Source organism: Lissotriton vulgaris, chromosome 3_2 (assembly GCF_964263255.1).
Source record: "Lissotriton vulgaris chromosome 3_2, aLisVul1.2, whole genome shotgun sequence".
In the NCBI taxonomy this organism is placed as follows: domain Eukaryota; kingdom Metazoa; phylum Chordata; class Amphibia; order Caudata; family Salamandridae; genus Lissotriton; species Lissotriton vulgaris.
The window spans coordinates 297,396,871-297,409,198 of record NC_141690.1 but is presented as its reverse complement, the minus strand read 5'-3'; positions in this window follow the sequence as shown (position 1 = coordinate 297,409,198).

The window sequence follows — 12,328 nt, the reverse complement described above, 5'->3', positions numbered from 1 at the left end:
TGATGATATTGGGCAGTGGTTCATAACCTATGAGGTAGCCATGTCTTCCCACCGGGTCCCTGAGAGATATTGGGGAGCGGGGTTGTGGGGAAGGTTCCTTAGTGAGGGACGGGACACACTGTTGGTCTTGCCTTCTGAAGTCTATAATTCCTATAGCCACATGAAAGAGGCACTCATGACTAGGTATGGTTTGACCCCTGAACTCTATAGGCAATAGGTTTAGGAAGTGCAAGCAGATAGAAAATAGTATCTGGGTAGAGTATGTCACTTTCTTTTGCAGAGCATTGGATGGTTGGGTGAAGGGCAGCAAAGTTAATGATTTTCAAGGTCTCTTGGATTTGATTGCATGGGAGCACTTGTCTGATAATTGTTTTCCAGAGCTGCGCCAGCACCTGATTGATAGCAAGCTGACTAACCCTAGCAAGCTTGCTGAGGAGGCGGACCGCATGGTCAGTACCAGGGTCCACAAGGGTCAAGTGGGAGGCTCAGCCAAAAGTGGGCAAGGTCCCCAGCAGAAGTGTGGGGGGGACAAGGGTAAACAGAGGGAGTTCCGCAGAGGGCCCCAAAGTAATTCCAAAGGGAACTAAGGGAAGGGTTTCCAGCCTCCAACTGAGAGAAAGCCAGTGGACCCGACAGGTAATCCTGTTTAACAGGGACCCCTGATATGATGATGCTACAAATATGGGGACCTGGGTCATAAGGCGAATGATATCAGGTGCCGCCTGTTTGGTAAACCAGCACCCACTGGTGCTCCGCCCTGGCAGATGGCTAGTGTAGCCTTTGGGGAGGAGGTGTAAGTCCAAGGTGGGAAGGGGTCCTGCAGAAATGTCCCTTGTCTCTTTAGGAGACTGTGAGGTGGTCCCAGAGAACCAACTGCCCAGTAACACTAAGAAATATGGGCAGTGGGTGACCATCAATAACCAAAAGGTGGATGTTCTTAGAGACAAAGGAGCCAGTGTGACAGCTGGCTGGTGTCACCTGGTGTCTCAAGAGCAGGTTGTTCCATATGCATTGTGCTGAGTTGTTAACGCCGACAACACAGAGAGTCATTGTCCAATGGCTCAGGTTCCCTTTGAGTGGGGGGTGGGTCTCTGGAACTCTTCAGGGAGCTGTGAGGCCCGCCATGCCTGTTGACTGTGTGTTGGGGAATGATTTGGAGAGCTCACCTAGGGACAAGGTGGAGAAGAGTACTCACCTGAGGATGGTGGGTCTGCCTGACTGGGCGTGCGTGACCACCCGGTCAATGGCAGCCAGTAGGGGTGCTCAAGAGGACCTGGAGCCTGAGAGGGAGGCCCAGGAACCTGCCTTAAATAGAAGAAACAGGGGGTGCGGGAAACCGGACCCCGAAGTTCCCACGGCCCAGGAGGAAGTAGACCCTGAGGGGGATACCCTAGAGCCTACCGGGGAACAAGTAGCTGAACTGGGGAACCTGCCTGAGCTGACCAGTTGGCAGCAAGACGGAGGCCCCACAAGGGAAGAATTCTGCAGGGAGCAGAGAGAATGCCCTTCTCTTGAGGGCTTACGGCAACAGGCTGCAAGCCAGGCAGCAGGTGATCAGTCTGGGTCACATTGGATCTACTGGGAGAATGGTCTCCTGTATAGTGAGCCTAAGGTTGCTGAGCCTGGGGCAACCCGTGTGCTGGTGGTACCCCAGAGCTTCAGAGCCTTCCTACTGGGGCTGGCTCATGATGTGCCATTGGCAGGACATTTGGGGCAGGACAAGACCTTTGAGAGGCTTGTCACCCACTTTCATTGCCCCCAAATGCGCAAGAGTTCAGACACTCATTGCAGGACCTGTCAGACTTGCCAGGCAAGTGGAAAGAGTGGGAGGAAGCAGAAGGCTCCTTTCCAGCCATTCCCTGTGGTCAGTACCCCCTTTGAGCGGATGGGGATTGTCATTGTGGGCCCACTGGACCCTAAGACAGCCATGGGCAACAAGTTCATCCTGGTCTTGATGGACCATGCCACCCGGAAGGCATACCTCTGAGGACAGTGATGGCCCCCGTGGTGGGACGAGCACTGATGGGAATTTTCTCACGAGTAGGATTCCCTCGAGAGGTTGTGTCTGACCGGGGCACCAACTTCATTTCCAAGAATATGAAGTCCCTGTGGCAGGAGTGTGGGGCAACTTACAAGTTCAATAAAACTGTGATATCCCGGTGCACTCAATAGTTAGGACGTGTATTCAAATCGTACACAAAGTTTAGGGTAGGCGCCACATCCGACGCACGTAGTCAAACCGTGCCTTCAATAATGGTCAACGTGGAGTGGGAAGGGAATCTTCTCACAAGGGTGTGCGCTCAGATCTACTGAAAACCATATGGTTTCTTAACAGTTCAACGCAAAGTTCATGTGAAGTAATCAAATCATAATCCAGAAATTCTTTCAGAATTTATTCCAATGTTTTCATTCACATTGCATCAAGGTCAATTCGAAGCTTGATCAATAAACATTTTTTTCAAATACCCAATGCATTTCGGGTCCTTAGCAAGGACCCTTCATCAGGGGTCTGTGGAAAAAAAATAATACAGGGCCAAAATAAATACTCACTCGATAGAGTATATTCAACAGTAATTTCAACTTGTGACTAGCGAAGAGCAACAATAAATGTGTGCCGCAAACCTAAAGAAGAATAGCGCTGAGAACGGAAATGTGCAAGATATGAAACCGAGTGGCTTTTAAAGGATGACAGGCTTAAAGATGAAATACCTTGTGCGATAAACCCGAAAATGTGCAGAAACAGGAAGGATAAACGAGCTACAAAACTCGAATGAGAATCGAGAGAAAATCTACAGACCCTCACGAGGGAGCCCATGAAGTTACGTGTCTAAACGACGGAAATAGACACACAACTGAGGTGTAGCGCAATCAAAAGCAAACCAGGAAACTTACATAAAAGCTGGACGCGAATCGTCTCCGTGTCAGTATGCAAACAAATCGAGGATGTTAGGTGAAACTAAGTTAAAGGGGACCGCGGTTCTAGCGTGTGACGTGCAACGTCAGTCACGTGATCGGGAGAGGGAAAGATAACGGAAACTGAAAAAGGACCCAAAAAAACTCCAACAGTAAACGAATGTAGTGCGAAGAAATGGAAATAGACAAGTGAAAAGAATGGCGTAAGATAGATAGAAAAAGATCTAAATAAATAGAGGCATAAAAAAAGGAAAGCTAATCACAACAACTTATTGAATATTAATAAAAAGGAACAAACCACCAATTTAAACATTAGATCAACAAATGACATGAAAGAAATACACAAATTCATTAAATCCACAACTTGATCACAATGATAGGACTCAGAACAGTTTGAATAGCCAATGTGGTTTAGAGAAAACAAGCATGTTCAATCCGTAACTTCATGGGCTCCCTCGTGAGGGTCTGTAGATTTTCTCTCGATTCTCATTCGAGTTTTGTAGCTCGTTTATCCTTCCTGTTTCTGCACTACAGGTTTATCGCACAAGGTATTTCATCTGTGGAGAAGTGTGGCTCAGGGGTTAGAGGTGGCAGACCCGGAAGCTGAGATTGGTCCTGGACCAGGGTTCAATTCCCTGCCTCGGCGGGTCTTGGGCTCAAAAATTCCACGGACTTGATAATTCTCGTTCCGGTGCCTACTCGACTCACGGGTTCACACTCTGCGACTCTGGGCAATAGCTTGCTTAATCCCCACTACGGCCCCTCGCGGCGGGATGCCTGGCTTTCACCTTGTGGATACCTTGCTGGGGTTATCTCACAGGGGAATACCAGAACGGGTTCCCAAGGCAAGCGCCTTGATGCCTTCGGGTGATACGTGCGCTATATAAATCGCAATACATTTACATCTTTAAGCCTGTCATCCTTTAAAAGCCACTCGGTTTCATGTCTCGCACATTTCCGTTCTCAGCACTATTCTTCTTTAGGTTTGCGGCACACATTTATTGTTGGTCTTCGCTAGTCACAAGTTGATATTACTGTTGAATATACTCTATCGAGTGAGTATTTATTTTGGCCCTATATTATTCTTTTTCCACAGACCCCTGATGAAGGGTCCTTGCTATAGACCCGAAATGCATTGGGTATTTGAAAGAAATGTTTATTGATCAAGCTTCGAATAGACCTTGATGCAATGTGAATTAAAACATTGGAATACATTCTGAAAGAATTTCTGGATTATGATTTGATTACTTAACATGAACTTTGCGTTGAACTGTTAACAAACCATATGGTTTTCAGTAGATCTGAGCGAACACCCTTGTGAGAAGTTTTCCTTCCCACTCCACGTTGACCAGCAACTTACAAGTTCACCACTCCTTACCACCCCAAGAAAATGGGTAGGTTGAAAGGTTTAACCAAACCCTGAAGGGCATGGTTATGGGTCTTGAGGAACCCATGAGGCGTAAGTGGGACGTCCTCTTACCATGCCTGTTGTTTGCATACCGGGAGGTGCCACAGAAATCTCTATGGTTCAGTCCCTTTGAGCTTCTCTATGGACACCTGGTCAGAGGACCTCTGAGTCTGGTCAAGGAAGGCTGGGATAAATCTCCCAGGAAACGTCCCCAGGATGTATATAGCTACATGCTGGGCTTCAGGAACCAGACTAGGTGTTTCAGGCAACTCGCTGAGGCGAATCTTGAAGCCAGCTAGGAGGAGATGAAGCGGTGGTACGACCAGAATGCCACTCTGGTAGAGCTTCAACCTGGTCAGAAAGTGTGGGTCATGGTCCCAGTGGAGCCCTGTGCATTCCAAGATAAGTGGACCGGACCATTTGAGGTTGTAGAGCGCAAGAGTCCAGTTACCTACTTGGTGGACTTGCGGTCTACCAGGAACCCCTTGAGGGTCCTGCATGTCATCCGCCTTAAGCCCCACTTAGAGAGGTCTGAAGTGGGCATGGTCTTGGCGACAGATGCTGGAATGGAAGAGGAGACTGAGCCTCTTCCTGACCTCCTGTCAGCTTCAGAGCAAGATGGGTCAGTGGATGTTGTTAACCTCTCTTCCACCCTGACCCCTGAGCAACAGAATGAGTGCAACCAGTTGCTGGAACAGTTTTCAGCTCTGTTCTCTCTGGTTCCTAGTATCACAGATTGGTGCGTCCATGATGTGGATACAGGAGACAGCTTACCTGTGAAGCAAAATTACAGGGTAACTGACATGGTAAAGGCTTGCATCAAAGAGGAGGTCTCAAAGATGCTTGCGCTAGGGGTGATTGAGTCCCCTAGCAGTCCTTGGGCCAGCCTAGTGGTCTTGGTCCCAAAGGCTGCAGGGCCGGTTCTGTGTGGACTACCGAGGGCTCAATTCGGTCACGAAGACCAACGCGCACCCCATCCCCAGGGCTGATGAGCTTATTAATCGCTTAGGGGCTGCCCCCGTACCTCCGCATGTTTGACTTGACGTCTGGGTATTGGCAGATCGCCTTGACTGATGGGGCAAAGGAGAGGTCAGCATTCTCCACACCAGATGGGCATTTTCAGTTCCCGGTTATGCCCTTTGGGATGAAGAATGCCCCTGCCACCTTTCAGAGGTTGGTCAACCAGGTGTTGGTTGGGCTGGATAAGTTCAGTGCCGCCTACCTGGATGACAACGCAGTGTTCAGTGTCACTTGGGAGGAACATCTGCGCCACCTCTGGGAAGTGTTGTTGGCGCTGCGTAGGGCAGGCCTCATGATCAAGGCAAGTAAGAGCCAGATTGGGCAGGGTTCTGTGGTGTACTTTGGACACCAAGTTGGGAGCGGCCAGGTGGCTCCCCTACAACCCAAGATTGAAACCATCCTGGCATGGGAACCCCCCAAAACCCAGACAGAGTTGAGGGCCTTTTTAGGACTCACAGGGTACTACAGGAGGTTTGTCAAGGGGATATTGCAACATTGTTGCACCCCTGACAGTGCTGACTTCCAGGAAGCAGCCCAAGAAAGTGATTTGTACTGACACCTCTCAGAAAGCTTTTGAGGCCCTGAAAGCTGCCATGTGCACGGCGCACGTGCTCCTAGCACCCAACTTCTCCAAAGAGTTCATCGTTCAAACAGATGCTTCAGAGCATGGTGTGGGGGCTGTTTTGTCACAGATGAATGAATAGGGTCTAGATCAACCTGTAGCCTTCATCAGTAGGAGGTTACTTCCACAGGAACAGAGGTGGAGTGCTGTTGAACGTGAGGCATTTGCTGTGGTCTGGGCACTGAAAAAGCTGAGACCATACCTGTTTGGGACTCACTTTCAGGTTCATACAGACCACAGGCCCCTCAGATGGTTGATGCAGATGAGGGGTGAGAATCCAAAGCTGTTGATGTGGTCCATTTCCGTACAGGGTAGGGACATTACGGTGGAACACTGCCTTGGTACAGAACACGCCAACGATGATGGTCTGTCCAGATTTTTCCGCCTTAGTGATGAGAACTCCCAGGAGGTAGGGTAGTTCTCCCCTCATTTCAGCTGGAGGGGACATGTGTTAGATCTGGTACCATTGGCGTGGGTCTCCCTTCTATTTTTACTGTTGTCTCTTGTGTTTTTGCTGGTGCTAGATGCTTTGGGCACTGTGCCACTGCTGTCCAGTGCCACAGTGTGAGTGCTCCCTACTGTAAATTGATGTATTGATTACTGGTTCCATGATTGGATGTTTGGTTTACTTGTCAGACCCTAGCACAGTGCACTAAGTGTGCCCAGGGCGTGTAAATCAAAATGCTGCTAGTGGGCTTGCAGAACTGGTTGTGCCACCCACAGAAGCAGCCTTGTAAAATGTATCTAAGGTCTGCCATTGCAGAGCCCGCGTGCAGTCTGGGACTGTCATGCTGACTGGGCAAGTGCACCCACTTGCCAGTCTCTAAACCTTCCCTTTTCTTCATATTAGTCACCCCTATGGTAGGCCCAATGGCATGGTGCATTGGAAGTATAAGGTAGGACAAGCTCTGATGTGTGTGGCATGTCCTAATAGTGAATTACAGCCATTTTCGTTTTTCACTATTGCAAGGCGACCTGTTCTCCATAGGCCAGAATGGGCTGTTGGAATTATTACACTTTATAATCCTAGCAGACTCTGAGAACATGGTGGAAATTCGAGTTTAGTATGCCTGGACTCTGAATAATAAAATACATATTTTAGTAAAGTTTATTTTAATATTCTGTGTTTGCAAATACCACTTTTAGAAAGTAGGTATTTGCTTGCCTAACCATTTGAGCCTGCCTCTGCAAGGTTGTGTATTCCTTGTCTGGGTCTGTGTGTGACAGTGCTGGGGGATTCCAGGAGACAGGCTGGGGCAGCCCGGTGGTGAATAGGGAGATCTGCATCTAGATGGGAGGGAGGAGTTGCACCTGGGACCTGAATAGGGCTGGACCTTCCCTCTTCAAAGCTGGCTCCACCCCCTGTGGTGTGTCTGATGTCTCTGCCCTGCACACTGAAAGAAGAGAAGAAAGACTGTAGACAAAGTGCTCCTGGACTGTACTTGCCTTCCACAATGCTGGCTCCACCTCCCGTGGGACGTCGGATGTGCCTACCCTGTGCTCTGAAAGGAAAGGAGAAGTCTGGTAAATTGAGTGCTTCAAAACTGGTTTCGACTAGGCACAGGCCCCTCTCCCCTCAGAGAACAAAGGATTTGGGGGTATAAGTATTGGGACCCTGATCCTATGAAATTAGATCACTCCTGGACTTACAAGACGAAACCTCTGCTGAGGATAAGGAACCTGAAGAAACTGAGGAGAGACTATTCCTAAGCTGAAGTGCTGCTTGGGGGATTAGTCTTCAGTGGTTGCTTGACTGCCAAAGAGAGGAGAAAGAACTTTAGACTTTTATTTCAACTTGTGCAAAGATCTCCAACGGCTTGGAAGAGAGCTTGCCCCCTGACCGAAGTCCCAGGACCTGTGGACTGCATTAGCCTTTGTGAATTGCTGCTGGAAACAAGTGGCTACAGAGGCAGGGATCTGTGACCGACTCTCACGACCGGCCTGGTGTCCTGTAGGCACCGCACCAAGCAACGTCCGCCTCAAACAACACAAGCTCTGCGCTCACCGACTCAGTCAACGAGCCGTAGCCTGCACCGCGACTGGAAGGACACCGCAACGTGCAACGCCTCGCTACACCGAATTGAACTGGTCTGAACGACTCGGTCACTGCTGCTGACTTCGAGTTCTATGACCGCACCGGAGTTGGGCACTGCCTCGCACGCTTTGCGATGCACCGCCCGACTAGCACCGCTGTCCGGACTGATCGACGCCAGCTCCCGAACTCCGGCTCTGTCACCGCACCGTAAAGCTGGAAGCACCGCAACTAGCAACGTCCGCCACGAACAACGCAAGCTCTGAGCTCACCGACTCCGTCTCGACGCCGTCAACAAGCCTTAGCCTGCAACACGACTGGAAGGACACCATGAGCTGCAACTCTTTCTTTTTCTACACCGTGACAAACCCCGTAACCGGCTCGCACATCCGTGCCGGCAGCCTCAAGGAAAAAGTACTGTGACTGAGTCTGTCGACATTTGAGTGGGCCCGGACCGCCGCGATCCACTGGATTTGTTAGACTCTGTGTTCTTTTCAGCAACGCTGTAGCCGGACAAGGCTACCGACTCGCACAGAACCTTGAATTAAGCCTTTTTAACCTGAACTATTGAAACTTAATAGTACTGTGGATTCTTTTGTTGTTTATTGGTCTTGTGATAACTCTATATAAAGTATACTTATTTTTTATATAAAACCTGTGTGGTGTCCATTTGTAGTGTTGTCACTGGGTTGCTGTATGTAGTCACAACTGCTTACCTAACATCGCCTCTGAAATAAGCCTTGACTGCTCACCCCACGCCACCTAGAGGGTGGGCAGGGGTTATTTTGAGAGAGTAATTCCCTTGTCCTGACTAGAGGAGAGGGTCGCTACTTGCCACAAGTACCTACCTGTACCAACCAGAGACCCCCAATTCTAACATTGTGGCTTTGGGTGTTCAGGATGAGTCTGGCCGAGGTGTTCTGGACAGTCTGCACTTTTCTTTGGAATATCTAGATGGTGCCGGCATAGAGTGCATTGCCGTAGTCGAGTCTGCTGCTGACGAGTGAAAGGTTATCGTTTTCCTGGACTCAGTGAAGATCTAATTAAGGAGGCAGAGCATGTGGAAGCAAGAGGATGGGATGGCATTGATTTGGCGGTTCATTGAGAGCGTGGAGTCCAGGTGGGAGTGGGGGTATTCCGAGCACTGCGGGCCACAGAGTCAATCCAGGTGGAGGAAGAGGAGCCCAGGAGGAGGACTTTGGTCATGTCTGAACAAAGCTTCAGACAGCTGTCCTTCATCCAGGTGGAGACTGCCTTCATCCCATTGTCGAAGTTGCTCTTGGTAGCTGTACGTTCGTCTGTGAGGGAGAGAGTCTGCTGGGTGTCGTCGGCACAGGAGACAATCTGATGATGGCTGCAAGTGTTGAAGAGGATGGGGCTCAGGGAGGATCCCTGAGGCACTCCTCAGCTGATCTCTGTGGGTTCTGATTTGAACACTGGAAGTCTGAATCTCTGTTCACTAGCAAGGAAGGAGCGGATCCATTCAAGGGCTTTGTCATGGATGCCAGCATTGTCTGGTCTTGCGCAGAGGGTGTGGTGGGAGATGGTGTTAAAAGCGGCCAAGAGGTCCAGTAGGATGAAAGCTACACTCTTACCTTGGTTGAGGAGGGTGTCTACATCATCTGTAGCGGCGAGGAGAGCGGTCTCAATGCTGTGGTTGCTGCTGAAGCCTGATTGGGAGAGGTCCAGGATGTTGTTTGTTTCGACGAACTCTGAGAGTTTGGCGTTGATGGCTTCCTTGATTACTTTGTCTGGGAAGGGGAACAGAAAGATTGTCTGTAGTTCTTGAGGTCTGTCGGGTCGGCAGAAGGTTTCTTTAGCAGGAGGCTGATATCTGCCTGCTTCCAGCCTTCTGGGAAATTTGCAGATTCAATGCAGCAGTTGATGGTGCGGCAGTGTTGGGTGCGATGGAGGTAACTGTCTCTGTTAAAGATGTGGTGAGGGCAGGGATCAGAGGGAGCTCTGGAGTGGATGATTTTCATAATCCTGCAGGTGTCGTCAGAGGTGAGGGTGGCCCAGTTGGTCATGGTCAGCTGGGAGCTGAAGCTGTTGGTTGCCGTGGTTGTGGGTGGGTTGGGTGGGTCTTGGGTTGCAAAGCTATAATAAATCTTCTTGATCTTGCGATGGAAGAAGGCGGCAAAGTTGTCTCAGGGGGTTTTGGAAGTGGAATGTCTGCTGTCTCTGCTCTGGGTTTGGCAAATTCTCTTTCTATGGCAAAGAATTTTTCTGATGTTGTGTGCGTTGGCATTGATGTGTTCCTCAATGGCTGCTTACTTTGTTGTTCAGATGAGGCAGTGGTGTGCGGTGATGGCAGATTTGTAGGCTGTGTAGTTTGCCATTCTCTTGCTGATTCTCCATCTTTTCCTGAGCCATCTGCAGGTGCCCCTGGACTCTTGGAGGGCGGGGGAAAATTAGCTGGCTTTCTTGGGGGGCTGCTCACCTGAGGGTTTCTTAAGGGGGGCCAGTGTGTTGAGGTCAGAGATCCAGAAGTGGAGGTTGCATGCTGAGGTTTTGGGGTCCATGGATGTCTGTGGTGGGGGTCTTGCTGAGGAAGGTGGTGAGATGATCTTCAGTGACCTTGTTCAAGATTCTGAAAGGATCGCTGTAGGCGTGGTGGGGTTTGGTGAGTTTGGTGAAGAAGAAGTGGAAACAGGTGTAGTCTGTCCAGTGTGGCTCGTAAGTGTGACTGACGGAGATGTGGTTGCTTGCGGAGAAGATGGGGTTGAGCATGTGTCCTCTTGAGGGGGTTTGTATTGTAACCAGTTGTTTGAAATCTGTTATGATGGTGCATCTTTTTTCATACAAGAATATGTGGTCTAAGCTACCGTAGGCTTTTCTTTTCTAGTTCTGAGTACACTTTTTCTGTGTCTGGCAGGCTTGAGCTGGCATACACCACTACCTGTCATGGGATTCAGGGCCTTCGGTACATTGTGCCAATATAGCCCCTGGCGACAGTGGTCTGGCATCCACCGCCACTTGTGTCTGTAGTTTTTAATCGAAGTATGCCTTGACCGCTGCTTCTATTGCTTCAGTAATGCTTCTAAAGGCTATCTCAAATTCAGGTGACCAATTGAATCCTGCATTTAGTTTTGTGAATTCTGTAAGAGGTGCGCTTGTGGTGGCGCAGCCTTTGTTTATTTGTTGCAATAGGTGGCCATGCCTAGAGAAAAACCTCAGCATTGAGAGCCTTTACTTTGTCTGGGTCTGCTGTCATCCCTTTCCTGGGATGATATGCCCAAAGAAGCATAGTCTGGTCTTGTGAAATTCACATTTGTCCGTGTTAAGTGGGAAACCTGCATCCATGAGTAGCTGTCATAGTTGATTTAGGGCACAATCTTGAGGTCTGTCTGTGGTGATCTGATTTTCCAAACGTGCTTGGGCTCTGTGAACCTCTTCTAGGGCCCTGAGGGCTCTCGCTCAAGATTCTCTTTCTCTGCTGAGGCACCCAAGTTGCTCTTTCTGTCGCTGATCCTGAGGGTAGACAGAGTGATCAAGTTGATCCTCATGTTTTCTTGCACTTTTAGCAATTTCTAAGGAAAAATAACGGCGTTGGCAACTTTTTCCCCAAATTTGATGTGATGTGGGCTAGTAACACAGTCCTCTGGAAAATAATAAAGAATACCCAAAAAATCATTGTCCAGTCAGTTGTTTTTTCTAATAAAATAAAAATGTAGGTTACAGACACACTACTCAATACTACACACTAATCTGCAAATTTATACAGGATGGAAGGTGGAATTACCTAAGGTTGCACTTTTGAGCGCAATGCATCCCTGTAAGCCAGAACCATAAAACTACTATACACAGCCACAGATCCTGAACACAATATAATGGGGAGTACATATTAAAATTCAGGCCTACTGGCTTTGCCAGGGTGTCACCACAAACACAAGAGCAGAAATATGTGATTAAAATCGACTGTAGATGGTACCGGAGCCCGCGGCTGTGCAGGCCGGGACGTCCGGAGGTCCGACATGCTGCAGATGGCATTGGAGCTTAACGGATGAGCGCGGAGACCGAGCGCAACACCAGAAACGGACGCACACATTGAGGAGTCCACTATATCGGCTTGTGAGGTCGTCCCTTTGTTCTCGAAGCTGCTTGTACAGCTTGACTACTCGGAGGTGGGACGCCATTTTGGAGCGGACTTTGCGTTCTGTAACTTGTTTGTTGGAGCAAGCCCTGTGCTTTGTGTGTCCTGGATCTCGGTGATACAGGGATCGGTAATCCTGCATTGTCTATCCTGAGCATCACGACCCCGTACCATGAAGCGCGACTATCGCCGGCGTCTCCCATGGAATGCTCGAGGTTTAAGTGCCCTGCCTACGGCCAT